Below are 26,399 nucleotides of genomic sequence, written 5' to 3'. Positions count from 1 at the left end.
GCTGGAGCAGGGGTCAGGAGGCTGGCGTCAAAAGCCGGAGGGGAAATAGTAGAAGGGCCTGGACTGAGGCAATAGTGGTGGGAGTGGGGAAGAAGGAGGCCTCTGGGAGGCATCAGGGATGCTGTAGCAAACGGATTGAAGCTGGTGAGGTGTAAAGGGTGTGGCAGAGGGTCTTGTCTCAGATGATGCCCGGGTTTCTAGCAGGCACGACTATGGTGGAGCTGGTGCCATCCACTCAGATGGGTAATACAGGGAAAACAAAGTTTGGGGAAGAGTTCAATTATGGCCACACATTACTGTGCTTGGAGTGTCTATGGTGATCCAGCAGCCACTGGATCTGGAGCTTGGGGAGGGGCCTGGCTTGGTGTTAAGAAGTCAAGGGTTCAGCTGGGCACAGTGGCTCATGCCTATAATCCCAGCACTTTGGGAGGCCAAGGCGGGCGGATTACTTGAGGCCAGGAGTTCGAGACCAGCCTGGCTAACATGGTGAACTCCTGTCTCAAAAAAAAAAAAGAATAAATCAAGGGTTGGATGAAGCCACAAAGAAAAGTTACAAAGTAGGATCAGTAAGTGCACTTAATTTGGGGCAATGACCAATTTGTGGAAGATGACTTTTTTCAGATGTCTCTAGGTAGTGTGGGGTCAGCACCGAAGTCCTCATCCTCACATCCTTCCTGTCTACCCCAGCTGTAAATGTGTCAGAGCTCCCATAGACGGCAGGCGGAATGAGGCGTCTTAGGCATATTTATTCACCACAGTCTCTAATTATGGAGCCCATGGGGGATGACAATGACATGGGGAGTAGGCAGAGGGCAGACTGGGCAAGGGTGACTCTGGATTGAATCGCTAACAAAGGCTAAGAGGCCGGTTCTGAAATGTTTGCTGGTAAAGGGTCTCAAATTCCTGATAGATCCCCTATATTCTTTTCCACACTGGAGTGTCGCTGCTACTGCTGTGACCACAAATCGAGTTGAGAGGGCTGTTTCCTTACTGCATTTTCAATCCTTCCAGCTTCCCTTCACAGCACTTGACAATGTGTGAGTCCACAGATCAGCTTGTCGTGGAGGGGATGAGATGGAGTAGGGGATAGGGGAGGCTGAAGTCCAACTTTTTTTTTCTTCTCTTTTTTTTTTTTTTTTTTTTTTTTTTTTGAGACGGAGTCTCACTCTGTCGCCCAGGCTCGAGTGCAGTGGCGCGATCTCGGCTCACTGCAAGCTCCGCCTCCCGGATTCACGCCATTCTCTTGCCTCCGCCTCCCGAGTAGCTGGGACTACAGGCGCCCGCCACCACGCCCGGCTAATTTCTTGTATTTTTAGTAGAGACAGGGTTTCACCATGTTAGCCAGGATGGTCTCGATCTCCTGACCTCGTGATCCACCCGCCTCGGCCTCCCAAAGTGCTGGGATTACAGACGTGAGCCACCGCGCCCGGCCCTGAAGTCCAATTTTTATTCTAGCATCTTAGGAGCAATGGCGCTCACAGTTATGGACTGAATTGTGCACCCTCCCCGCCCCCCCAATCCCAATTCATATGTTGAAGTCCTAACCCTCAGTACTTAAAAATGTGATGTAGGTGACACACATCTTGGTGACAGAGCAAGACTCTGTCTCAGAAAAAAAAAGGCATGTAATTGGAGACAGGGTCTTTAACGGGGTGATTAAGTTAAAATGAAGTCATATAGTGTCTTTAGGAGAAAAGATTAAGACACAGACACAGAGGGAAGGCCTTGTGAAGACGCCACAAAAAGCCATTTACAAGCCTAGGAGACTGGCCTCAGAAGAAACCAATCCTGACCACATCTTGATCTCCAGAACAGTCTTCCAGACTCCAGGACTGTGAGAAAATCAATTTCTGTTGCTTAGGCCACCCAATCTGTGGTCTTTTAGAGCAAACAAAAACACTCGCTTTTCTTTTTTGTCTGATGGTGCATATTCAGGAGGAAACATAAAGTAGTCTAACACTCAGAGGAGCACAACTACCTCTACCTACTGAAACAGACAAGTAACATACTTAACAGGTTGAAATTTATCTACTTATCTACTGTTCTGCCGTTTACCAAGCACTTTTACAAGCCCTAACTCTCAATCTTCGCGGCTGCCTCAGCATCACCTGGGAATCTGTTCGAAGTGCAAATTCTCGGGCCCCACAGAAGTCTTACAGAATCAGACACTGGAGGGGGCACGAAGAGGGGCAGTCATGGTGTTTTCACAAACGTTGGAGGACTCTGGTGTAGCTAAAGTGCGAGAACCACCGAGGCAGGGTTCGGTCCAGGTGGAGGGGATTGGGGGGTGGCGCGACTTTTTCACAGGTGCGCGTGGCCAGCAAGGACGGTCTCCTTTGCAACTGGCCCACAGCGTTGGCACAGGTCGCCAGATTTTATTTATCCCTGGAAGGTCTGGAGACTCAAAGGGGCCTCTCAGGGCTCCAGGGTAAGCGGCTGCCTCCGGGCAGCAGAGCCGGTGAGAGCCAGGGAGCCCTGAGCCGCTGGGCGCGTGCGCGTGGGCGCGTCCCTGGGCCGGGCGCGCGCCGAGGGGGTGGGTGGCGCCGGCCCCGCCGGCCTGGCGCGCGGTCCGAGCCACTCAGAGCGCCTGGCGGCCGACACCCGGGGGCCCTACAATTAATACCGGGCGCCTGCCCGCTGGCCGGGACTCGCGCGCCGGCTCTCGGGGACGGAGGCGCCCGGTCCGCCCTGACGAGCTCGCCACTGGCTCTGCTCCGGCGGCGACGGCGACAGTGGCCCTGGCCGACTTTCCCGGGGCCCACACCTCCTCGAGAGCCAGCTTGGGCAGGGGACGGTGCCGCACCACCAAGGCCCCGCGCTAGTGTGCACCCCCGGCCCGGGCCCGGCAGGTGGGCGAGGAGGGCGGGCGCAGTCGGGCTCTGCAGGAGCGCGCGGAGGTGAGTCGGGGGGGAAGGTGGGGACGCGAGTGTGGGCGCGTGAGTGTGGGCGCACCCCCGGGAAGGTCTCGGAAATGTCCTCTCTCCCTTCTTCCTGGTCCCCTCCAGAGTTTCGCTCAGGTCCTCAGGGGACAGCCTGAGAGGCCAACCTGCTGGAAGAGTTCACTCGGACGACAGAGCGAGTTGGACAGCCACACCCCCGGCCGGGAGAGCGATAGGGCGGCCCTGGCCTCCAGCCCCACTGGGATCCTAAAGCCCCGCATCTCCGGGGCTGCAGCGGGGGCTAGCCCAAGCATCTTCCCAGCCCTGGGACCCGGGGGGCGTGACTGCCACCACCCTGAGAGCTACTGAGACACAGGACACAAACTTAGTTTCCAAACAAAGTAAAATCTGCCTTTCCGGTGTTTTAAGACAGGACGTGCTTATGCCGATTCATCGCGGTTTCCTTGGGCCACCTCCGAGGACGCGGCTGGACCCGCTAGCCGTGGAGGGGGTCGGCTCCGGGCGCGAGTTCGTGTTCTGGGGCGTGGGGACAGCTCTGGTGCTTCCCCCGAGAGTCGTCCCAGCGTGGTCCCCGCGCACTGGCCCCTGTTTTGGGAAGGGGTGCCCGCGTTGAGAGAGGCAGGGGTGCTTGTGCTTGGCCCCCCTCTGTGTCCCCACCCTCTCCGCCCGATCCTTGCCCAGTCCGAGGGTGCTCCCGCCTGGTGGCCCAGCAGAGGGCGCCAGCTCCCGGCCGCCGCGCGGATCGCAAGGGGTGGGGACGCGCGATCCTCCAGGTAAGGAGCGCAGTGAATCATCCCGAGCGGGGACCCGCTCCCCGCGCGGTGGGAACGAGGCGGGGCGTGGCCGCGGCGCTGCTGAGAAGTCGGGGCCGCCGAGCCGCTGTCGGCGGGAAGCGGCGATCCTGCCACCGGGAGGTGTGGAAGAGCCGGGTAGGTGAGCAAAGTCCCTCCGCGCGGTGGCCGAGGGGCGCGCGGAGCCGGGGCCGGCAGACGCCAGGACGCGCCGCTGCGCTCTGCTCCGGGGCGGGAGGCGCGGGTCAGTCTCGCTCTGGCTGCGGGCGGCCCTGCCGGGGACCGAAGCGGGAACAGGGGGGCCTCCCGGGGGTGGAGGCCGGCGGGTGCCCGGGCCGCTGCGACGGGGCGCTGCGCTCGGCCCGCGGGGTCCCCGAGCCGTAACAAAGGCGCGGCGCGGCCGCGGCTCCCACCCACTTCCGTCCCCGGAGCGCGCCTCGGGGAGGAGCGGGCCGGGGCAGGGTTTCTCTCCGCGGAGTTTCGGGAAGTTAGCGCGGCTGCCCGTTACGCTGAGAGCAAGGCGGGGAGGCGGGTGGCCCGGGGAGTGGCGCGCCAGTGATCAGAACTACGACATCGCCCGGTTCCTTTCCCGACACCAGCCGCAAGTGGCCGGAGCTGCGGTGGCTCCCGCGCCCCAGCCCGGGGTCCCAGACCGGCGCCTCCGCAGGGCCCGCGCGGGTTTGAACCCGACGCGTGGTGCGCCGGGCCACCCCAGCTGCCCACGTTTCTGCGCGCGTGCGGGCTCCCCGAAGGGAGTGGTTTAGTCCCCGGGTGACAGCCAGCAGTCCCTGGCACCCCGAGTGGAGCTCCAGAAGGCGGTAATTGCATTACAGTGAGTGAGCGGCGGGGAGGCTCCAGTCCAGGCCGCAATCTGGGTCAGGTGCGGGATTAAGAGCTTCAGGCGTTGGCATGAGAGATCTTGTGAAGTCTGACAGTTTATTGCAATGAGAAGTTCCTCACAAGGGGAGAGGCCAGCTGGGGAAATTAAAGGAGCTCCTGTCCGCCATCCCCAGCCCCATCCCGAGGTTGTGATAACTTGTGCCTGTGCAAACCCTAGCACAGGCACGCGTTTTGTCATAGAAATGTCAGAGGCAGCATCTCTACTGCGCCAGATGTTTCTCAGCATCTGAACAGGAGAGGAGGAGGTGGTATTGAAGAGAAACCCAGGACGTTCTGCTTGCTGTGAACCCTAGCCCCTCGCAGTCAATCGATGGAATTCACGTTTTCGTGTCTTGTCTTATCTGCCTCCACCCCCTTCTTCTGTTGGAAGGAAAGGGCAGGCACTGGTTTTTATGAAGGGCTAATGGACGAGGGACTCTCCCCTACACAATGTGGAAGGCTCTTCATTTTCTCTTTAAACCTTACAACCTCTTCCCAGGAGGTTATTTCTGTTTCACAGATGAGGAAACTGAGGCTTAAAGAGGTTAACAGATCCAAGAGTCCGCCCTGTTCCAAAGAGGACTGTTTATTCTTCCAGGTTATTTTTTTATTTTTGGCAAAGTCAGTTACTGAAGAGCGCTTTATGGACTGCTGGGTGTGTGCTGTACCCCGGGGTTCAGGTTTGATTATGCTAGGCTTTAGGGCTTGATGGACTTTCCACCTATCTCTGGCTTGTGTTAATGCCAGTGCCATAGCTAAACCAACTCATATTTAAAACTTAATGTATATGAAGAGAACTAAGGTTTCCTCCCCAAACCTTTAGAATTATGACAGTTCCAAAGAGAGGTGGAAATGGCTGTCCTTTGCTTTTTGCAGTGTTTCATCAGGCAGGTGGGCCTGGAGTCAGGAATTCTACACAGCACGGAGCTCTGTTTGCCTTTTCTTTTGCAAGGAGCTGCAGTTCCCACCTTGTTTAAGCTGTGTGTGACTTTGCCACTGTGCTGAATGTGCGTTTAAAATTAAGTGAAGTATGCTTTGGAAATAATGGCCCACCTTACTGACTGATAAGTTAAAACCTCAGAATTTCTTTGAGGGATCCAAGGATATGGTTGTATCCACAACTTTTATACAACATTTGAGCTCAAGTTTACAAAATAGGACTTTGGCATTGTCCTGAATGTACTTAAAATGTATTGCCTTCAAGAAAGATGTTTGCAACTCTGGCGTGACAGTCAGGGACTTGGAACGTCCTAGGTAGAGGCAGCCAGGCACGCTGATGAGGGCAAGCCTGGGAAGTCTGGGAAGAATGGCTGGGTTCGGTTGCTGCCTTCACCATTTAGAGGTCTGCAGCCTTGGACAATTTGCCTAGCCTCTGAGCTTCACTTTCTTCTTTTAAAACATAAATCAAAGGCCAGGTGCCGTGCCTCACACATGTAGTACCAAGGCTTTGGGAGGCCGAGGTGGGAGGATGGCTTGGGGCCAGGAGTTTGAGACCAGCCTGGGCAACATAGTGAGACCCTGTTTCTACAAAATATTTAAAAATTACCTGTAGTCTTAGCTACTTGGGATGCTGAGGTGGGAGGATCGCTTGAGCCCAAGAGTTCGAGCCTGCAGTGAGCTATGATTGCGTCACTGCACTCCAGCCTGGGCAACAGAGCTAGACAGCTCTCTGTAAAAAAACTAAACAAAACAAGCTAGGAATAATAATAGTGCCTCCTGGTTTCAAACCATGAGGACTAAATTAGATAATTCATGAGATACTCGGCACAGTGCCTAGCACATAGTTGCTATTCAACAAATGTTAACTAATAATGATGATGTTTAAGAACAGAATCCTTCCCTTCCTCCCCTCATCCAGAGAGGTAAAGTAGTTCATAGTTGCCCTGAACTGACTGTTCTTAGTAAATATGGCAATATAGTACAGTTAGTGATTCCTCCTTCTCTCAGCAAGTTGGGGCTAGGGAAAGGTTGGTAGTGATGGAAAACTTGGTCCAGTCGCCCAAGGAGTTTACAAGGAGCTCCAGAACTGTAGAGCTTTTCTCCTGGTTTTGCCACTGTGTAATTTTGTGGTGGGCCTTTCAGCCATTTCCCTTTCTTTTAAATTTAAAGCCCAGTATTCTAATGGCCAAGATGGTAGGAATTAAAAAAAAAAAAAAAAAAAAAACCCAAACCAAATGAACTGGTGAAAAGGAAATATGTATTCTCTTTTCTCATTCACTAGCCATCAATGGCACTAAAGAAATGTATCTGCTTCTGTGAAAATGGTGCTGGCCTAATCCTGGGAAGAGGGACCATTTCCTTGGAAAATGTAGTATTTTCTGATAGTCTGTTTAAAGGTGAACCACCAAGTTGATAGAAGAGGAAGGAGAGTTTGAGACATAACATTTCAAAAATATTTCCTTAAACATGGTCAACTATGTATGATCTGAAAATTGCTGAACTAACTTTTAGATGACAGCATGAAGCATAGGTCAGTTAAACTGAACAATTAATGAGCAACCAGTATAGCTATTTCATATGTTAAAAACTTGAAAGTTTTTCAAATGAGCAAATATACTCTATATTGTATATACATGCAAGAAATATAAAATCGTATATTGTATCTATATGTATATAGTATATATAATGGATATAATTTCTTATAATACATCTGATCATTTTTTGCTATTTTATACCTCTTGATTTGGGTTTTGCTCTTTTAAACAACTGATATGGACTAAAGCAACATAAAAAAACATTATAATGTCATTATACACCACCCGATGTGTAGTTACCATGAACATTATCTTCAAGAAAGTGCATGGACAGGAGGACAGGGAGGGATTGCCATTATGTAGGTTCTACATCTGGATATGATATGCAGCTTCTCCCACACTGGAAAATGAGCTGCGTGCATAACCAATTGGAGGCGTGTAAAGAGTTAGGAGCAAGATCCCTGCTTTTGTGCATTTCACTCCATTTGTAGCCACTTGTTGCACTCCATCTGGAAAGAAAGAAGCCGCTGCAGGGCATGCGCCAGACCTGCGCTGGGCCGTCGCTTCCATTGTACGGAAGATGAACAGGCGGCGTTATTTTGGATCACATAGCAGCTTGTTCAAAAGCATCTTGCATTCCCCAGCTGTTCCACAACTTCTTCGCATATGGGAGAGAACTTGCCAGCTGCTGGGGCAACTGTACTTACATTTGCTGCCTTTGTTCAGTAAACAAGGAAGGTAAAAAGACAGGCGCCTTTGTTAAACTGTAGTCATTGTGAAGAGACTTACTTGTTTCTGTTATGTCAATGTTATTCCAGATATAGTCTGTCAGGGGAGGCGGTTTAAAAGGAAATGTCAGAATTAACATTTTTTTTTATCCAAATAAATGTTATTTTAGGGTAACCGGCATGTATAGTTTTTCCATATGTAAAACCTTAGGCTGCTTTTATATTTCATTGCCTAACAAAGGAATGGATCTAATACCTAAAAATAAGTGTTTATTTAAAAATTGACATATGAATCAGATTTAATTCTATACATTTTTCTATTGCATGAAATGCATAAAAGTTACAATGTGTCTCCAGACAGTGCTTTTGTGTTTTCAGAACATTCTGTTGTTTTTGCATTTGTTGGAGCTGGAGGGTACCTTGCCCACATCCTTTGTTTAATCAATGAGAAAACTTCAGTTTATAAGAAGTTGTTGCTTATCCAAGGTGGTTTGGCTAGTGGATTTAATTCAGCAAATCTTCTGTTGAGTGTTTATAGTGTGACAGGCCTGGGAAACCTATAAAGATGAATAAGGGTTGGGCCCAGCCCTGGATGGACTCGCAGTTCAGAAACAACAGACGTAAACAAATACTTCAAGTATGAGGGCTAGAGCAGAGGCAGCACCTTTTTGTTTTCAGAACAGTGTTGTAATCATGTCAGCTCAAATAAAGCCAGAGTAGCAAGTTGATGTGCCAGTAAGAATCGAGGAGCAGAATCTTGGGTACAGGAAGATAGAAGAGGCGTTATATGGTTTATCAAATTTTACGTACATGTCCTTAGAAAAGATTTCGTATTGTGTCTCTACCTAGGCCTGCTTGTCTCCCAGTTCCTGGCCAGCACCCCAAAACATCTTGCCTTCCTAATTATTGTGAATTGTGAATAAATGGCCCTCTAGTAGCTCCAGCATCAATCACAATCCTTTTTGGGATATTCAGTGAGTTTCAATCCCCTTTGTTCTATAAAAGGTTGTAAAATAAGCCATAATTGCTTGGGCATGTATAAAACCCTCTGACTCCAAATCTCCTCTAAATCTTAGGGGTTCCTTGTACTGAAAACTGCTGTTGCTTCAGATCCCCTGATGATTCACGGTTGCTGAGTTGGACCCACAATTCTAAGCCCTTAATCCACTTCTGGGCTCCATTATACATTCATGTATCTCTTACTTCATCCCTTTTGTGCAGTAATAACAGATTTTTACAGTCTTTCAGTTTTCACTTGGTTTACTGACGTTTTCACTTGAGATGCTCAAGAACTCCGTTGGGTTCTTAGGGCTGATGACCCAGGGTTTCCATCTTGTAGATGAGGAAACTGAGGCTCCACGGTTGAGAACCTTGCCTGCGCTAGGATTAGAACTAAGATCTCCTGATTGAAAATTCAACACTCCCCTCTGACTGGAAGGGTCAACTTATACGAAGCTGGAGGTTGAGTCTCATCTTCTTCTACAGCTTCATTGTACATGCCCTGACTTCAGTGATCCTCACTGGGTTTTTCACCCAGGACTTTCACTGGGATAAATCTCCCTTCCTTAGTACATTTCTTTGCACATTACAGTTCTCTTAGCATCTTATTCTTCTTTTACTTTTTTCTTTTTTAGAGACAGGATCTTGCTCTGTTGTCCAGGCTGGAGTACAGTGGTGTGATCATAGCTTACTACAGCCTTGAACTCCTGGGCTCAAGGAATCCTCCCTCCTCAGCCTCCCAAGTAGCTGGGACTACAGGTGTGCACCACCACGCCCAGCTAATTTAAAAAAAATTATAGAGAAATGTTGCCCAGGCTGGTCTCGAGCTCCCTGGGCTCAAGTGATCCTTCTGCCTCAGCCTCTCAAAATGCTGGGATTATAGGTGAGAGAAACAGTGCCCAGCCATCATGTTACGTTTCTAAGTCTTGTCTCTCAAGAGCAATTGCCAACTTTTTTTTTTTTTTTTTTTTTGAGATGGAGTCTCACTCTGCCACCCAGGCTGGAGTGCAACGGTGCAATCTCGGCTCACTGCAACCTCTGCCTCCTGGGTTCAAGCGGTTCTCCCGCCTCAGCCTCCCAAGTAGCTGGAACTACAGGTGCGTGCCACCACACCCAGCTACTTTTTGTGTTTTTAGTAGAGATGGGGTTTCACTGTGTTGGCCAGGCTGGTCTTGAACTCCTGACCTCATGATCTGCCCACCTCGGCCTCCCAAAGTGCTGGGATTATAGGTGTGAGCCACCGCACCCGGCCAATTGCCAACTTTTAAACACATACATCCCTCTGTCTTGCTACACACACCACATACACACACACACACACACACACACACACACACCTCCATATACACAGAGGCCCAGCATGGCTACTGTACCCACTATCCTTTTTCACCCAGCCCAGCTCCTTTCAGAAGATGACTTCACCTTTATACCATCAAACTTTTTCCTCCTGCTTAATGTCTTGGGATGCTACAAAATTCTTGATGGATGTCAGATATAGGTGGACGGTCAAAGTTAGCCTGTTTCCTCTTTTTCCACAGGGGTACTGTTGGAAAATGATCCAGTTCCCCTTGATAGTGGTGACTATGTTGTCCCCCCAACATCATGGTCCTTGGGGTTAGAAATAAGAGCCATTTCCCTTAGGAGGAAGAAGGTGATGAGCTTAGTTGGGGAGGGGGACCTCCTTTGCTCAGGACTTCTCTAGTATTCCTTATGCAGCCATAGTACCACTCCCCACAAACATCCTAACACCACCCCTCACCCCCAGACCTTGGCAGCTTTCTCCTCCTTCTAGGACCCTTTGTTTGTTTCCCTCTTTGACATTCTGCCCCTCCTGCTCCTGGTCTGTTGCTGTCGCCCAGCCACCTCCCGGCAGGCCTGGGTTTCAAGTGTCTTAGGGACACATTTGCCTTGGATGCCCTTATCTCCATCTGTCATTGGTGTTTAATTGCTTTCCCTCCACTCCCCAGCCTGCTCTTTGACTTGGGGTAAGTTTCCCCCTTGCAATCCTTTCTGATTACTTCTTTCAGCTTTCCTCTGGCCAATTCAGCTGCCCGTTCAGCTCCTCCATGCTGCTAGCTCACCCTTTGTGTCTGCAGTTTCCCAGGGTTTCCAATACATGGCTTTGTTTCTATCCAAGGCTGCTCTACTCTTTCTCCCTTCCTTCCTTTCCTTCCTCCCCCTTTTTGACAGTGCTTCTTGATGCTTGTATTCTTTTCCCTTTCATTTTTTTCTTCTTAACAATTTGCAAACCCTTCTGCCTTTGTTCTGAGTCAATCTCATTTGGCTGTCACCTTTGTTTAGTATAATAATGATATTGAATACCCTATCAAAGTTTTTATGTACAGGAAATTTTTGCTTTTAAAAAGGGTTCTTTGGAACTGCAACTTGGAAATACCAGTTTTGAAACTGGTTTTGAAAAGGTCTGAACTTTGGGGAAAATTGTTTGAAATTTATTTTGGCTTTCCTTGCCCATGGCAGTACCTTGAAAGTAACTGAAACATAAGCTTGTTTTGGATAACCTTTCCCTTGCAAATGGAAATTGTACATACACACAGCAGAATTCACGTTGGCTTTTTTTTTTTTTCAAATCATATTTCTGGAAAATCTTGGAAGGGAGTTTGTGCTTTGTGGCCAGTCCAGGGTGGGTGTAAGTCATGAATGATTGGTCATATTAAGACTGTGCTAGACCCTTTTGATCAAAAGCCTCGCTAGGGATGCTTTCTACTTATGATCCTCTGTCCATGAGAATATACCAGAGAGTAGGTATTAGGAAATCCTTGACAGATTGACTTGATTAAGGAATCTTTACTTTTCCCCCAAAGCTGTGAACATAAGGGTTTACTCAGGGTCGGTAATAGAGTAGGATGGTAGTTGGAGGTTCTCGCCCTGCCTTGAGGTAGAGCTGCAGGCTACTGTTGGTCCTGAGCAGCCAGGGGGTCTAGCACTGTTTGCAGTGCACCCAGAGCCCTCCCACCTGGCACTTGTTCCCTGCAAAAATATAAAAATATTGCTCTTTTTGTGACTTTTTCTTTTTTGTGTGTGTGTGTTCACGACTTAATTCACATTTCTCCTTTCTCTAAGTTCTGCAATAAGTGAAAAGATGTTTACCCATGCCGAAATAGTCTGGTACTTTAATTTCCCCATTAAAAGGGAGCACAATTTTCTTGCCCCAGTAGCAGTGTTACTTATCCCAGGTGGTTTGGCTATTGCATGTAATTCTGCAAAGCTTCTGTTGCGTGTTTACAGTTTGACCGGCCTGAGGAATCTGTAAAGATGAATAATGGTTGGACCCATGGCACCCAGAGAGTTTGAGTCCAGCCAGGACAACGTTTCTCTATAATTTTTTTTTTTTTAAATTAGCTGGTGTGGAGGTCCCCACTTATAGTCCCAGCTACTTGGGAGGCTGAGGAGGCAGAATTCCTTGAGCCCAGGAGTTCGAGGCCACAGTGAGCTATGATCACACCACTATACTCCAGCTAATGTTAGTACAGACTGGAGCACACAGACCAAGGAATCTTTCTTTCAGCAGTCTTCTTTAATTGGTGTTACTGGACATAGAATCTTGATGTAACCATCAACTTCAGTTAACCTAGTCAAGTTATCCACCTATATTATTATGTTATTATTAGCATCTGAAGAAAGGTCCTTGAAATTAGAATTGTATAGAAACAACAAGTAAAAGTAATCAAACTGCTGATTTTGTCTTTCCTTTGTTCAGCAAACATTTGATAACCACGTGGTGTGTGTGTGTATGCTTGTGCACGTGGATGTGTGTACCCATTTAATGCTTGTTATTGAGAATATAGAGTGAATCCTGCCTTCACAGAGCTTACAGTGGGGGATACATTTGTAAATAAACAAGCACAGGTGTTGTGATGGAAGCACATTCTAGATGTCATGGAGACATGAAGGGATGCCATGATGGCGGTGCTGCCACTGGTAGCATCATGTGTTGACTGTCCACTGTTTGCCAGGCCCTGTGCTGAGGGCTTTGAGGGCTTGACATGCTGTTCTTATTTTAATTAGCACTTTTTTTTTTGAGTTAGAGTCTTTCTTTATCTCCCAGGCCGGAGTGCAGCAGCGTGATCTTGGCTCACTGCAACCTCCACCTCCCGAGTTCAAGCCATTCTCCTGCCTCAGCCTCCCGAGTAGCTGGGATTACAGGCACCTGCCACCACAGCTGGCTAATTTTTGTATTTTTAGTAGAGACGGGGTTTCGTCATGTTGGCCAGTCTGGTCTCGAACTCCTGACCTCAAGTGATCCGCCCACCTCGGCCTCCCAAAGTGCTGGGATTGCAGGCATGAGCCACCGTGCCCGGCCACAGTTAGCACAGCTTTTTAAGTGGAAGCCTTGATAGGTTAAGTACCTCAAATGAGGTATGACAATAAGTAGTAGAGTCTGGGTTTGGATTCAGATCCAAGGTCATAAACCTTTTGCCATAAATGACAGGATGTATCAGTAGCTTCCTAGGTTTACTTTTCCTCCTCTGACCATCCCTATCTCTGCACATAAAGAAGGAATAAGGAAGCCTGGAGAGCCATTTGATATAAAAGATATATGTGGGGGCCAGGTGCAGTGGTGCATGCCTGTAATCCCAGCACGTTGGGAGGCTGAGGCAGGAGGATCACTTGAGCTCAGGAGTTTGAGACCAGCCTGGGCAACTTAGTAAGACCCCATCTCTACAAAAAATTTAAAAATTAGCCATGCATGGTGGCACACACGTGTAGTCCTAGATACTTCGGTGGCTGAAGTGGGAGGATCACATAAGCCCATGATGTCGAGGCTATAGTGAGCTATGATTGCACCACTGCACTCCAGCCTGGGCCACAGAGCAAGACCTTGTTTCTAAAATAATTTTTTTATTTTTTAAAAAAGGATGTAGGTGAGGAGTTAGCCCTAGCCCCACTCTCTCCTATAAAGGATGTACCATGGGGATCTAGTCTAGACGGTTCCTCAGTGTCTGTAATTATGCATTTTCTCTGAGTATTCTTTATATTCAATGTTTTGCCAACTCTGTTTCTAAAGAGGCTTTCTTTTCCCTCTGCTGAGCGTTGCGGAAACTGGCCATCAGCCTGACTGAGCCCCAGAGCCCTCTGCCTCCTTTCTCAGTGCTGTGCGTCGCAACCAGCAGCCTCTGGTTTCTGCCTTGATCCCCTCAATGGTGCTTGGTGAGGCAAGCAGCTCTATTTCAGGCCTGCAGAAGGGGAGAGTCACTTCCTCTTTAGGATCTGTTCTTTAAATGAACCCCTCGTGGAGGGGAAGCCTGCCTGCTAGGACACATCTGTGTGCATGAATACAGGCTCTCGGAAATCTCATCCTCACTTCAGCAGCCTGCTGGTTACACTGCTCTTATCTCCTCTTTCCTGCCTTTTAAGGATTGCAAGGCTCTGTGGTTCTGATAAGACCCAGTTATGATCCTGAAGAATACTGGCTGGACAGATTGGAGGAAACCTATCACTCTTGAAGGGAAGGAGAGGCTCAAAGGGGACACGAGATCCTGCCCTTTTCCAAAAGGAACCCTTGAGGACACAAGAGCGGTCCTCTGCAGGATGAATCGCCCTGAGGCTCTAGGAGAAACTTTGATAAGCATGCTCTGCCTTAGGGCTGTGCCTGTCCTGTTTCCTGCTCTTGATAGCAGGCAAGTAGAAAGATGGACCTCTGACCCTGAATTGTGTGCCATAATGAGGAAATTCCACCCTGAAAATTTAGAAATTTAGAGGTGAGCATGCATGCTTTTTTTTTTTTTTTTTGAGACTGGGTCTCACTCTGTAGCCCAGGCTGGAGTGCAGTGACATGATCTTGGCTCACCGCAACCTCTGCCTCCTGCAGAGAACCTTCAAGTGATTCTCATGCCTCAGCCTCCTGAGTAGCTGGGATTACAGGCATGTGCCACCACACCCAGCTAATTTTTGTATTTTTGGTAGAGACGGGGTTTCACCATGTTGACCAGGCTGGTCTCGAACTCCTGACTTCAAGCGATCCACCCACCTCAGCCTCCCAAAGTGCTGGGATTACAGGCATGAGCCACCTTGCCCAGCTGCTCATCAGTTTTTAAGTCCAAAAATAAGGCTAAGAACTTCCTGGAAAAATTGATAGAACATGAACTCAAATGAAGAGACAGCTTACTTCAACCAGTGTTAGATGATGTCCATCCACTTCCTAAAAATGAATTCGATATTAGACTTTGAAATAGGATTTATATATTTTTTTTCATTCTGACCCCAGAATTATCCAATTATTTTTAAAAAAATAGTCACCATCATATATCCTGACACTGAGTTTCCAGGAAAAAGAAAAATCATATTATATGCTTGAGAAGAAAATTACATGGTTGGAAGATGTTTTGGTTGATTATTTGTATAAACCCAACATCTGTGTGTATGTGTGTGTGTGTGTGTTTTAAATCCTCATAAAAAAAGAATGAAAAGGTTTCATTGCATGGCTTTTTTTTTTTTCTATACACTTGCTTCTCACAGTGTTGGAAGAAGTCACAAGTTAGTTATAGCAGGCAGTGAAAGCAGTTTATGTTTTTCCATGAACAAATTGGTTCCATGTCTTGTATTTAGGCTTCTTGAAAAAAAAGAAAGAGAGAAAACAAAAAACTCAGAAGAAACTGCAAGCTTATTGTGGAAAACTCACTTTCATTTTGAGCACAGATACTGGTTCTAGGTTCAAATAGTAGCATCCTTTATCTGTTTGCAGAACTTGGTAGTTCTACAATTTATAAACCCGTTCATACTTCCCTTGCCCCATACCCAAGTCTCTCTAAACACAATGTCTTCTCCATTATTTTCCATTTCAGCTAGAAGTTGGTTTTGAAAAGTTAAGTGCTGTGTTTGCATAATCTTCACCCAACCCTTTTTCTCCTCCAAACTTTTTATCTCGTTTGGTTGCCAAATTCACACGCATTGCTTGTAGTTACCCAACAATGGCTTTTGTTTCATTTTTTCATATGTTCTCAATGGTTTTCCCACAATTTTTGATTCTAGGGACAACTAGGGAGAGTTCATGAGTTGCAGAAACAGGGAAAGTTGCCTCCATTAATTGTAGGCTTACTGAATTAGTTACCATCACCAAGTATAGGTAAATAGGAGAATGACTATTTAAAAGATGAAAAGAATAGATTTCATAGTAAGAGAGAAGTTTCCTCTCTCAAGATATTCCTTCTTTTCTTCTTCCTCATTTTCCTCCCCCTATTATATAATAATAATAATTATTATTCCCTGAAGCATTGTTCATAGTCTGGTGGGACAAACAGTTGTTGCTAAGAGTAATGCCTTCTTAACAGTGAATACCGAAAGTTTCAGTTCAAGTACTAGAAAGTGACTTGTCATGAATAATCACAGTTTAAATTTAAGTGATGCTTAATTATACATTTATTTTTTATGTTTTTGAGACAGGATCTCACTCCGTAACCCAGGCTAGAGTGCAATAGCACGATCCCAGCTCACTGCAACCTCTGCCTCCCGGGCTCAAGTAATCCTTTCATCTTAGCCTCCCAGTAACTGAGATACGTTTTTAATTTTTTGTTTTTTAACTTTTTGGCCAGTGGCTGGCTAATTTTTTGAAGAGACAAGGTCTCACTATATTGCTCAGGCTGGTCTCAAATTCCTGGGCTCAGCCAATCCTTCTGCCTCAGCCTTTCAAAGTGTTGAGATTACAGGCATGAGCCACCACGCCTACATTTATAAATATTTATGGAGGACTTTTATGTACAGGGCAGTCTGCCGGGATTTTCACTTATCTAATGTCATTTAATCACAAGTACCACGTGAAGTAGGTAGTATTACTCCCATTTCACAGATGAGCAACATCAAGGCTTGAGAGGAAAAATGATTGGCCAGAGTCACGTATCTAGGAGTGACAGGATTGAGATTTAAATCAAGATCTTCTGATTCCAGGGTCACATTCACTTCCCAGCCAATAAGTAAATGGCAGTGATGTCACCATGGAGGTCCTATGTGTGTGTAACAGTGGATTCTGGAACTCAGCTTGAAAGCTCATGCAGTAGAATTTTAAGAACAAAACTGTCCAATTAGGGTTGGAGTTTTTAGTGCCCCTACATTGGATTTAGAGGCTAGAATTCAAGCATCTGCCTGCTTTTTGCTAAAAACATTTATTGTACAAATAAATCTGTACCCAACTCCTGAAAACACCAGGTTTTTATTTTTAAATGTGCACAACTTCCAAAGGCCGGTTTGGTGCTGAATTGGAAAGAATTCTAGTTCACAAAACCTGGAAAATGACCATTACTCTTGTTTTCTTTCGTTCGTTCTTTTTCTTTAAACAGTTGTATTGAGGTATAATATTGCCATGTTTTCTTAACCTAGCTTTTTGGAAGAAAGTTTGGGTCAATGTTAAGCCAAAATTTCTTAACTTCTAGGGCTTTTTGATATGGTCTTGCATAAGTTTCTCAAACTCTCACTTTTTTATTACTCCCAGATAAATCTTTTCAGTAGAAATTTGGGAAATTTTTGCATTTTAAAAACTCGTACTTGCTGATGCAGTTTTTTTTTCTTTCTTTTCTTTCTTTCTCTTTTTTTTTTTTTTTTAAGACAGAGTCTCACTCTGTCACCCAGGCTGGAGTGCAGTCACTGCAACCTCCACCTCCTGGGTTCAAGCGATTCTCTGGCCTCAGCCTCCCCAGTAGCTGGAATTACAGATGCGCACCACCACGTCCGGCTATTTTTTGTATTTTTAGTAGAGACAGGGTTCTGCTATGTTGGCCAAGCTGGTCTCGAACTCCTGAGCAAAGGTCATTCGCCTGCCTCGGCCTCCCAAAGTGCTGAGATTATAAGCGTGAGCCACCAGCACCCGGCCTGATTTATTTTTAAGGTTAGCTTTCCTGAAAATGCCTTCTTCTCTAACTCCTGGTTAGCCTGCAAGCCAGACAAAATAGCGCTAGTTACGATGATACCAGTAAGATGTCAAAATAAAACTTTGCCACAAGTCAACATGGATATGGACTGCTTATTAGTATAGAGCAGGGATCCCCAGCAGTATTGAAATATGTGGCTTTGTAAATTTGTCTGTTTCCTTGTGCAGTTCTGGCAGTTTTTGCTTCATGTATTTGGATGCATAGCTATTATTAAGGTGAATAAATCCTTAGGATCCTTATGTCTCCTTGAGGAACTGGTGACTTTATCATTATGAAATGACCTTCTTTAGACCAGCTGATATTCTTTGCTGTAAATTCTACTTGTTATTTATAAAGCCACTTCAGCTTTTTTTTTTTTGGATTGGTGTTAGCATAGTATAACTTTTTCCATCCTTTTAACCCTTTTTTGGCTTTATTTAAAGTGCTTTTTTTTTTGTAGGCAGTATACAGTTGTATCTTTTTTCCCCAATATGAAAATTAGTCTTTTAATTGGTATATTTAGATTACTTACATTTAATGTAACTATCAATATAGTAATTTTAAATCTGTCATCTTACTGTATGTGTTCTATGTATCTTGTCTATTCTTTATTCCCTTTTCCCTGGTTTCTCTGCCTTCTTTTGGATTGAGGTGTTTTTTGTTTGTTTGTTTGTTTGTTTTTGTAATGATTCCATTTGTCTCCTTTGTTGGCTAATTAGCTATATGTCTTTGTTTTGTTATTTTGTGGTTGCTTTAAGATTTACAGTATAATCTGGGCATAGGGGCTCACACTTGTAATCTTAGCACTTTGGGAGGCTGAGGCGGGTGGATTGCTTGAGGCCAGGAGTTTGAGACCAACCTGGCCAACATGGCAAAAACCCCATCTCTTCTAAAAATACAAAAATTAGTGGGTTGTGGTGGCACATGCCTGTAGTCCCAGCTACTCAGGAGGCCGAGGCATGAGAATCGCCTGAATCCAGGAGGCAGAGGTTGCAGTGAGACGAGATCATACCACTGCACTCCAGCCTGGGCACAGAGCAAGACTGTGTCTCAAAAAACAAACCAACAAACTATTCACAGTATACATCTTTAAGTTATCATAGTCTACCTTTAAGTGATATTATATCACTTCACATATCATATAAGAACATTACAATAGGATGCTTCCATCTTGGCCTTTGTATTGTTGTACAGTTTACTTTTACATATGTGATTAACTCCATATAAGTTATTATTGTTTGAGAAGTCACTCCTCTTTTAAAAGCTTAAATAATAAGGAGAAAGCTCTTATGTATTTACCCAGGTAGTAACTATTTCCACTGTTCTTTATTCCTTTGTGTATATCCATATTTCTACCTGATTATTTTTTCTACTTAAAATAATTTACTTTAGCATTTTTTGTTATGTAGGACTTCTGGTGATGAATTCATTCCATTTTTATATGTCTGATAAATCCTTATTTTGCCTTTATTTTTATAAGTACCATGTGCTAACTAGTTGTATAATTGGAGCTACAGCTTTATTTTTGGAAGCTATTTTTGCTGGGTATAGAATTATAGATTGACAATTTTTTCTTTTTAGTTTATGAAAGGTTTTGCTTCACTATTTTACACTTGCCTAGCTTTTGACATAAAATCTGCTATCATTCTTACCTTCTTTTGTTTATGTGATATGTCCTTTTTTCTAATTGCATTTAGTATTTTTGTTTTTTAAAAAGTGAAGTCTCACTGTGTCATCCAGGGCAGAGTGCAGTGGTGCAGTCATAGCCCACCGTAGCCTCAAACTCTTGGGCTCAGTCTTCCTGCCTCAGCCTCCCGAGCAACTGGGACTACAGGCACATGCCACCACGCCCAGCTGCTTTTAAGATGTTTTGTTTGTTCCTGGTTTTAAGCAATTTGCAATGTGCTTTGATATACGTTAGTTTATATTTCTTGTGCTTGGAATTAAATGAGCTCCTTGGATCTTTGGGTTTATATTTTTATTAGGTTTGGCATATTTTTTCAGCCATTATTTCTTTAAATATCATTTTCTATCCCTCTGTGCCCCCCATGTGGAATCCAATTACATGTGTTTAGGCTGCTTAAAGTTGTCTCCACAGCTCACTCATGCTTTGTTCATTTTTTTAAAACTTTCTTTTCTGTTTTTCATTTTGGATATTTCTATTGCTATGTCTTCAAGTTCAATAGTCTTTTCTTCTGAAATGTCTACCTGCTATTAATCCTATCCAGTGTACTGTTCATCTTGCACATTGTAGATATTATTTCTAGAAATTTGATTTGTGTTTTTATATATTCATATCTCTGCCTAAAATCTTGAATATTTGTCCTTGTCTGCTAATTCTAATACCTTTCTTAACTCTTGGTCAGTTTCAGTTGATTGACATTGTTCCTCGTTGTGGGTTGTATTTTCCTGCCTTTTTGCCTGCCTGGTAATTTTTGACAGGATGCCAGACATTGCAATGTTATCTTTTGGGGGGATGGAAATATTGTTGAGCTTTGTTTTGGGATGTAGATAAATTACTTGGAGACAGTTGATTCTTTTGTCTTACTTTCAAGATTTATTAGGTAGGAGCAGTGCTAATTAGACAGGGATAATTATTCCTTAACCCGTTTATGCCGAGTGTTCCATAATTGGAACACTAAGCTTGTGGGAGTTATTTATATCCTATTGCTTAAGGTCATCACCAAGGTCTGATTTCTCACACACAAAAAATTTGCAACCTCCAGCATAAATGGGTTAAGCAACATCTTTCTGAGTACCCAGTGCTTGTGAATTATGAGTTTTTCCATTCTTTTTGTTTGTTTGTTTTGAGACAGAGTCACACTCTGTCATCCAGGCTGGAGTGCAGTGGCACAATCTCAGCTCACCGCAACCTCCACCTCCTGGGTTTAAGCAGTTCTCCTGCCAGCCTCCCAAGTAGCTGGGATGACAGGCACCACCTTCTACCATGCCTGGCTAATTTTTGTATTTTTGTAGAGACAGGGTTTCACCATGTTGGCCAGGCTGGTCTTAAACTCTCGACCTCAGGTAAACTGCCCGCCTCGGCCTCCCAAAGTGCTGGGATTACAAGCATGAGCCACCATGGCTGGCTGAGTTTTTCCATTCTATCAGGTGGAAACAGACACTGTTTTGCATCAGTACCAGACACTGTTATCTCCAATCTTTTCTAGTGTTCCCCCACCCCCTCAGGCACATGTAGTTTGCTCAAAAACATGCACTGACTACTCAAAGATAAATCTCTGGACTTTTCTGTGTAGTTCTCTCCTATTTGGTACTTGGTCCTGCAAATTCTAATGGCCTGGGTCTACCCCAGATTCTCAGCTCTGGGAGTCTGCTGAGTGATAACCTAGGGTGGCCATATTGCCTAGAATCTGAAAATTCAGATTCTGTTCAGTAGGTTTTTGCTAGGGTCTGAGACTCTACATTTCTAAGAAACTTTTAGATGCTGTCAATGCTCTGGAAAGACTACTTCGAGTAGCCAGGGTCCCTAGATATTCAACAGATATGTAATGTAAACCACATATGTAATTTTACATTTCCTAGTAATCGCATTAAGAAAATTAAAAAGAAACAGGCGAATTTTTTTTTTTTTTTTTTGAGACGGAGTCTTGCTCTGCTGCCCAGGCTGGAGTGCAGTGGCGCGATCTCGGCTCACTGCAACCTCCACCTCCTGGGTTCAAGCGATTCTCCTGCCTCAGCCTCCTGTGCAGCTGGATCTACAGTGATGTGCCACCACGCCTGGCTAATTTTTGTATTTTTAGTAGAAACGGGATTTCACCATGTTAGCCAGGATGGTCTCCATCTCCTGACCTCGTGATCCACCCGCCTCAGCCTCCCAAAATGCTGGGATTACAGGTGTGAGCCACCGCGCCTGGCCAAGAAACAGGTGAAATTAATTTAATTATATATTTTCTTTAACTCAGTCTACCCAAAATGTTATTTCAACATGTAATCAATGTAAAAATATTAATGAGACATTTTTTCTTAAATTTTATAGTAAGTCTTGAAATTTGATATGTATGTTATAGCTATCAGATACTACATTTTTATCTGAAATACTTGGTCTATATTTAGCTTTTATAAAATTTGTAGTTGAAAAAGTATATTTGTTAACCAAACCCCAAATATACAAGTTCTCCAGCAACTGAACTCAGCATCAAAAAATCATTCTCCACAATATTTGCATTCAACTTGACAAAACTGGTTCATCTTTTTTAGAATAATTAATTTGACTTTTTGAAACAAAAAATATCAGTTTCAAAGCTACATCTGTTCAACTTAGGCAAATTCACTAACTCTTATGCCAGCTCAGAATTGTTGACATTAAATTCAAAGGAATATTGCAAAAATGGAAAAACTAACTCTAAATTTATCAATATCAACAAAGTATTCCCCAACATTTTCTTATGGATTTTGAAGGCAATTTATATAATGCTTTTGATTTCAGTGAAGTCATCCACATATTGATTCAAGTTACAAAAATGTATGAAACCATTATTTTTTACTTCTCTTATGAAAAATGTCAATTTTGACATAAATTCTCCTGCCTCTCTAGCTAGGTCATAAGTAAGTTTTTCCTTTCCTTGAAACTTTAAATTTAGCTCTTTCATATATAGTGTGATATCTGTGAAAAAAAACATAAATCACATTGCCTATTTTTTTTTTTTTTTTTTTTTTTTTTTTGAGAGAGAGTCTCGCTCTGTCGCCCAGGCTTGAGTGCAGAGGTGTGATCTCGGCTCACTGCAAGCTCCGCCTCCCGGGTTCATGCCATTCTCCTGCCTCAGCCTCCCGAGTAGCTGGGACTGCAGGGGCCCCCCCACCACGCCCGGCTAATTTTTGTTTTTTGCATTTTTAGTAGACGGAGTTTCACCATGTTAGCCAGGATGGTCTCGATCTCTGACCTTGTGATCTGCCCGCCTTGGCCTCCCAAAGTGCTGGGATTACAGGCGTGAGCCACCGCGCCCGGTCCACAGTGCCTATTTTTGTCTTCATTGCTTGCTTCGGCAAGCATTCTTTTTTTGTAAAGAAAATCCTGCATTGTAGCTAACTGTACAGTGAATGTTTGTAAAAATTCTTCTATGATTCAACCAGAGATCATTGGCAAAGAACACATGATCAATCATTTCTGGTTTTCTATTTCTTTCAGCAGTTCCATAAACTGGTTCAAGAATCCAAGATGTTTTATAACTGGCCAGAGTTATGAGCTGAGATGTAAAAAATCATTAAAACAATTTTTTTGGCCATTCTGATTTTGAGTGACTAATTTCATTGATCTGTTTTTGACTGTCGAGGGGAGATGGCATCAAATTCACTATGTTTTTGCTGAAATTGTCTGTTAATATTTTCTGCTTTATTATCTTTGACTTTTTATGTAACACACAGCTTTCTCCTTTTGCTCTGCCACAGCAAATTATGATTGCCATTGATTATGTCGCTTTTTGCTTACCTTCCTCTCCTGTCTCTTTTTTTCTTGACTGTTCTGATTGTATTATTAATTTATGTGTCTCCACTGGATTTTGTATCAGTCCTAAGGCTTTGGAAAGTGTCTCTGTGTTAGGACTGCTACAAAATTTTCAAAGTGATAAATTAGAAAAATTGGCCATATTTATTTTATAAACTAGAGAAACAATGTAATTATATCTTAATTAAAACAAGTATTTTGATATAATTACCAATTATGATTTACATAGTTATCACCATAACTTGTGCTGTCCGTGCAAAATATTCATATGAACACATTACAGTGTTACATCAGTGTTTAGAAAAAAACATTTAAATGGAAACACTTCATTGACACCAAGTAGATCAGTGATGCTTTCCTTTGTAGACTCATCTGCTACAATGCGCCAAATAATATTTTAAGCAATATAGTATTTAAAGTGAAATGTAGTTCTACCAAAGCAATGCATTAATGTTTAATGGAACATATTTTACATTGCTTCAGTTTTTACATTTAAATAAAATCACATGAAATTAATTAAAAGTTGACATTCAGTTCCTCAGTTGCATTCGCCAACTTAAGTAGCCATGTGTGCCCATTGGTTCTTGTATTGGACAGCACAGGCCAGGGGCTACTTGCATTTGAACCTAGGAACCTTGTATCAATAACTAGATGGTTGCTCACTTTTCTTGCCCAGCAACTACATCTTCCTTGCCTTGTCCCACGGCACTCAGGAATTGTAGGAGTTTGGCAAATAAAGTCTTGTACAATTAAGTGGTCTCTGAAGGTCTCTTGATGACCATGACTCTTGGACAACTTCCCACTGTGCTAGGCCATTAGGACAAGTCTGGGGACAACTTCTGACTCCAGGGACAGTCTGTGGGTTGTAATAGGGGTTAGCTTGGGACAAGGCCAAGGCAGAGTTTATAGGTCAACTGCAGCTACTCTTCCTCTTCCCATGGGTTACTAACCAATGACTCAAGAGCAATCTGGCTTGATCTTAGTTGGATGGGAATGTTGTCGGCAGAGGCAGCATTCTCATTGTTCTGGAAGGAGCAGGTTTCATTTTCACACCAATCACGAGAGTGTTAGGGGAAAGCTGTCCCTTAGCTAAGTTGGCTAGGAAGGTTTTCAAAAATCCATCTCAATTAATCATCATAGGCTATGAAATGACACCTGAAAAATATGAAGAAAATGGAATGGGTGGTTTGTGTGTTGAATACAAAATAATGATATAAAGCATTCTAGAATTCAGAAACCAACTTATGAACCAAGATGTTATTTTCAGAGTGGATATACTTACCTTGCCTGGACCCTGATTAAACTCCTCCTCTTTTTTTGTTTAAAGTTCAATTTATATTCTGACCGTTTCTTTGTTTAGAGTTATATTGCTTTAGTTCATATTTTTGTACTGCCTTCACAAAATATTAGGGGTGTTTACTTAGATCTTAGGTTTCTCAAGTCTTTTTCTTCCTTCCTTCTCTTTTTTCTTTTCTTTTTCTTCTTCTTCTTTTTTTTTTTTTTTTTTTTTTTTTTAATTTCAGACAAGGTCTTTCTTTGTCACCCAGGCAGGAGTGCAGTGGTGCAGTCTCAACCTCCTAGGCTCAAGTGACCCTCCCACCTCAGCCTCCTGAGTAGCTGGGACCACAGCTGTGTGCCACCATGCCCAGCTAATTTTTAATTGTTTTGTAGAGATGGGCTCTCACCATGTTCCCAAGGCTGGTCTTGAACTCCTGAGCTCAAGCAATCCTCCCACCTCAGCATCCCAAAGAGCTGGGATTACAGGCATGAGTCACCACGCCCGGCCAAGCCTTTTTCTTTTGTCTCTGATCCTCCTAAACTTTCTTTTATCTCCAAAACTCTTGCTCTGTGCTTTGTACATTGCTGCATGTTCAGATAGAGCTTAATCTGTACTTACTCATCACTGATGATTCATAAAATACAAAGTGTGCTTTAGTAACACTGAATAGTATAGTCTAGAATCCTAAAAAAGTTGAGAAAAAGACTTTGTTCTCCTTATTTTCTGTTTTTTTTCTATTGCTCCACCTTGTATTAGAAATTAGGAAAGACTCGTGGTGAATGTGTCCAATCAGTTCACCTCACCTCATGATGTTTCTAAATAAAATAATAAAATCTGAACCCATAGTCTTCGCCTTTTTTGAGGTTTAAGTATTGGTTCATCTATGTCGTTATGTAATTTCAAAGTGCCTTCCGGAAAATCCCTCGGGATGGAGATGACTCAGGATAGCTTTGCACTGGTTTGTTATGGGGCCATCTAAATGAATGAATGGCCCTCTGAAATGGCAGCAACAACCCTAAGCTGCCTGGGTTCCAGTCCCAGTTCTGACACCGTCTAGCTGAGTAGCCTCAGCCAAGTAACTTCCCACTCTCTAAACCTCATTTTTCTGTCTATACAAGGTAGGAATTAGATGATGACATTGCTTCCCAAGCCTTCCCACCCAACACTAGTGGCCCTTGAGATATCATTGATTGGGTGCTTCTCCAGTATATCCATGGAAATTGGAGAAATGCTGTGTGCTGAATTCTATTCCATATTCGGCTTCCAAAAGCTCATAAGCACATTAGAGACTGCAAGAAGCCTTGAAGTAAAGAAATCTGCTTAACATTTTTAAACCTAGCATTTTCTAAACTCTTTGAACTGGAAACTCTCCCTCTTTTGGAGGAAAAGCTTCACGTGTATTGGAGTATCCTGTAGTACATAGTTTGGGAAATGCTGGAGTAGATCAGTGGTCGGCAAATAGCAGCCTGCAGGCCAAATCCCTCTTGCCACCTGTTGTGTAAATAAAGTTTTATTGGAACACAGCTACACTCATTCATTTATGAATTGTCTATTTGCCCCAGAATAGCCAAGTTGCAGAGTTGTGACAGAGACCTGTATGGCCCATACTGCCTAAAATATATTTACCATCTGGTTATTTACAGAAAAAAAAATTTGCTGACTCCTACACACAGGATTATTTTCAAAGTGATTCATGAACATGGCTGAAAAAATCAGATCATGGAGGAATGTTGTAAATGAAAAGCAATAGCTTTGTTCCAGAAGCAACACATTTTTAATGGTTCCTGTTAAAATTATTTTAGTGGTTATTACTAATAGTTGTATAACTCCTCACTCAGCCACTTCTGATGTATGTGCTTTGGGTTGCCTCTGTCTGTTTGACAGACCACGTTCACATGCACACACACACACACACACACACACACACACACACACACACAGAGGCATGTAAAACTTCTTAGTTTTATCAGTACATGAATTCCTCTCTTGATTACCACTGCAGTTTGTTTTTTTTTTTTCTTTTTTGAGAT

At 44.1% G+C, this 26,399-nt stretch overlaps 1 protein-coding gene across 16 annotated transcripts in view; it reads left to right on the top strand.

Annotated features, from left to right (window-relative positions):
• Window positions 1-2,505: 2,505 nt before the first annotated feature.
• The window catches only part of SVIL (supervillin), a 277,505-nt gene continuing 253,611 nt past the window's right edge, over window positions 2,506-26,399 (top strand). For 5 of the 16 annotated variants that reach the window (XM_063780606.1, XM_063780603.1, XM_063780600.1 and 2 more), the window contains exon 1: window positions 2,563-2,897. The gene's annotated coding sequence lies outside the window, so the exon portion shown is untranslated. The other 11 variants (XM_063780611.1, XM_063780607.1, XM_063780609.1 and 8 more) reach the window with 5 other exon arrangements.

Source organism: Pan troglodytes, chromosome 8 (assembly GCF_028858775.2).
Source record: "Pan troglodytes isolate AG18354 chromosome 8, NHGRI_mPanTro3-v2.0_pri, whole genome shotgun sequence".
Lineage (NCBI taxonomy): Eukaryota > Metazoa > Chordata > Mammalia > Primates > Hominidae > Pan > Pan troglodytes.
Note: the sequence above shows the minus strand (reverse complement) of the source record. Positions and strands in the feature narration are given on the sequence as shown.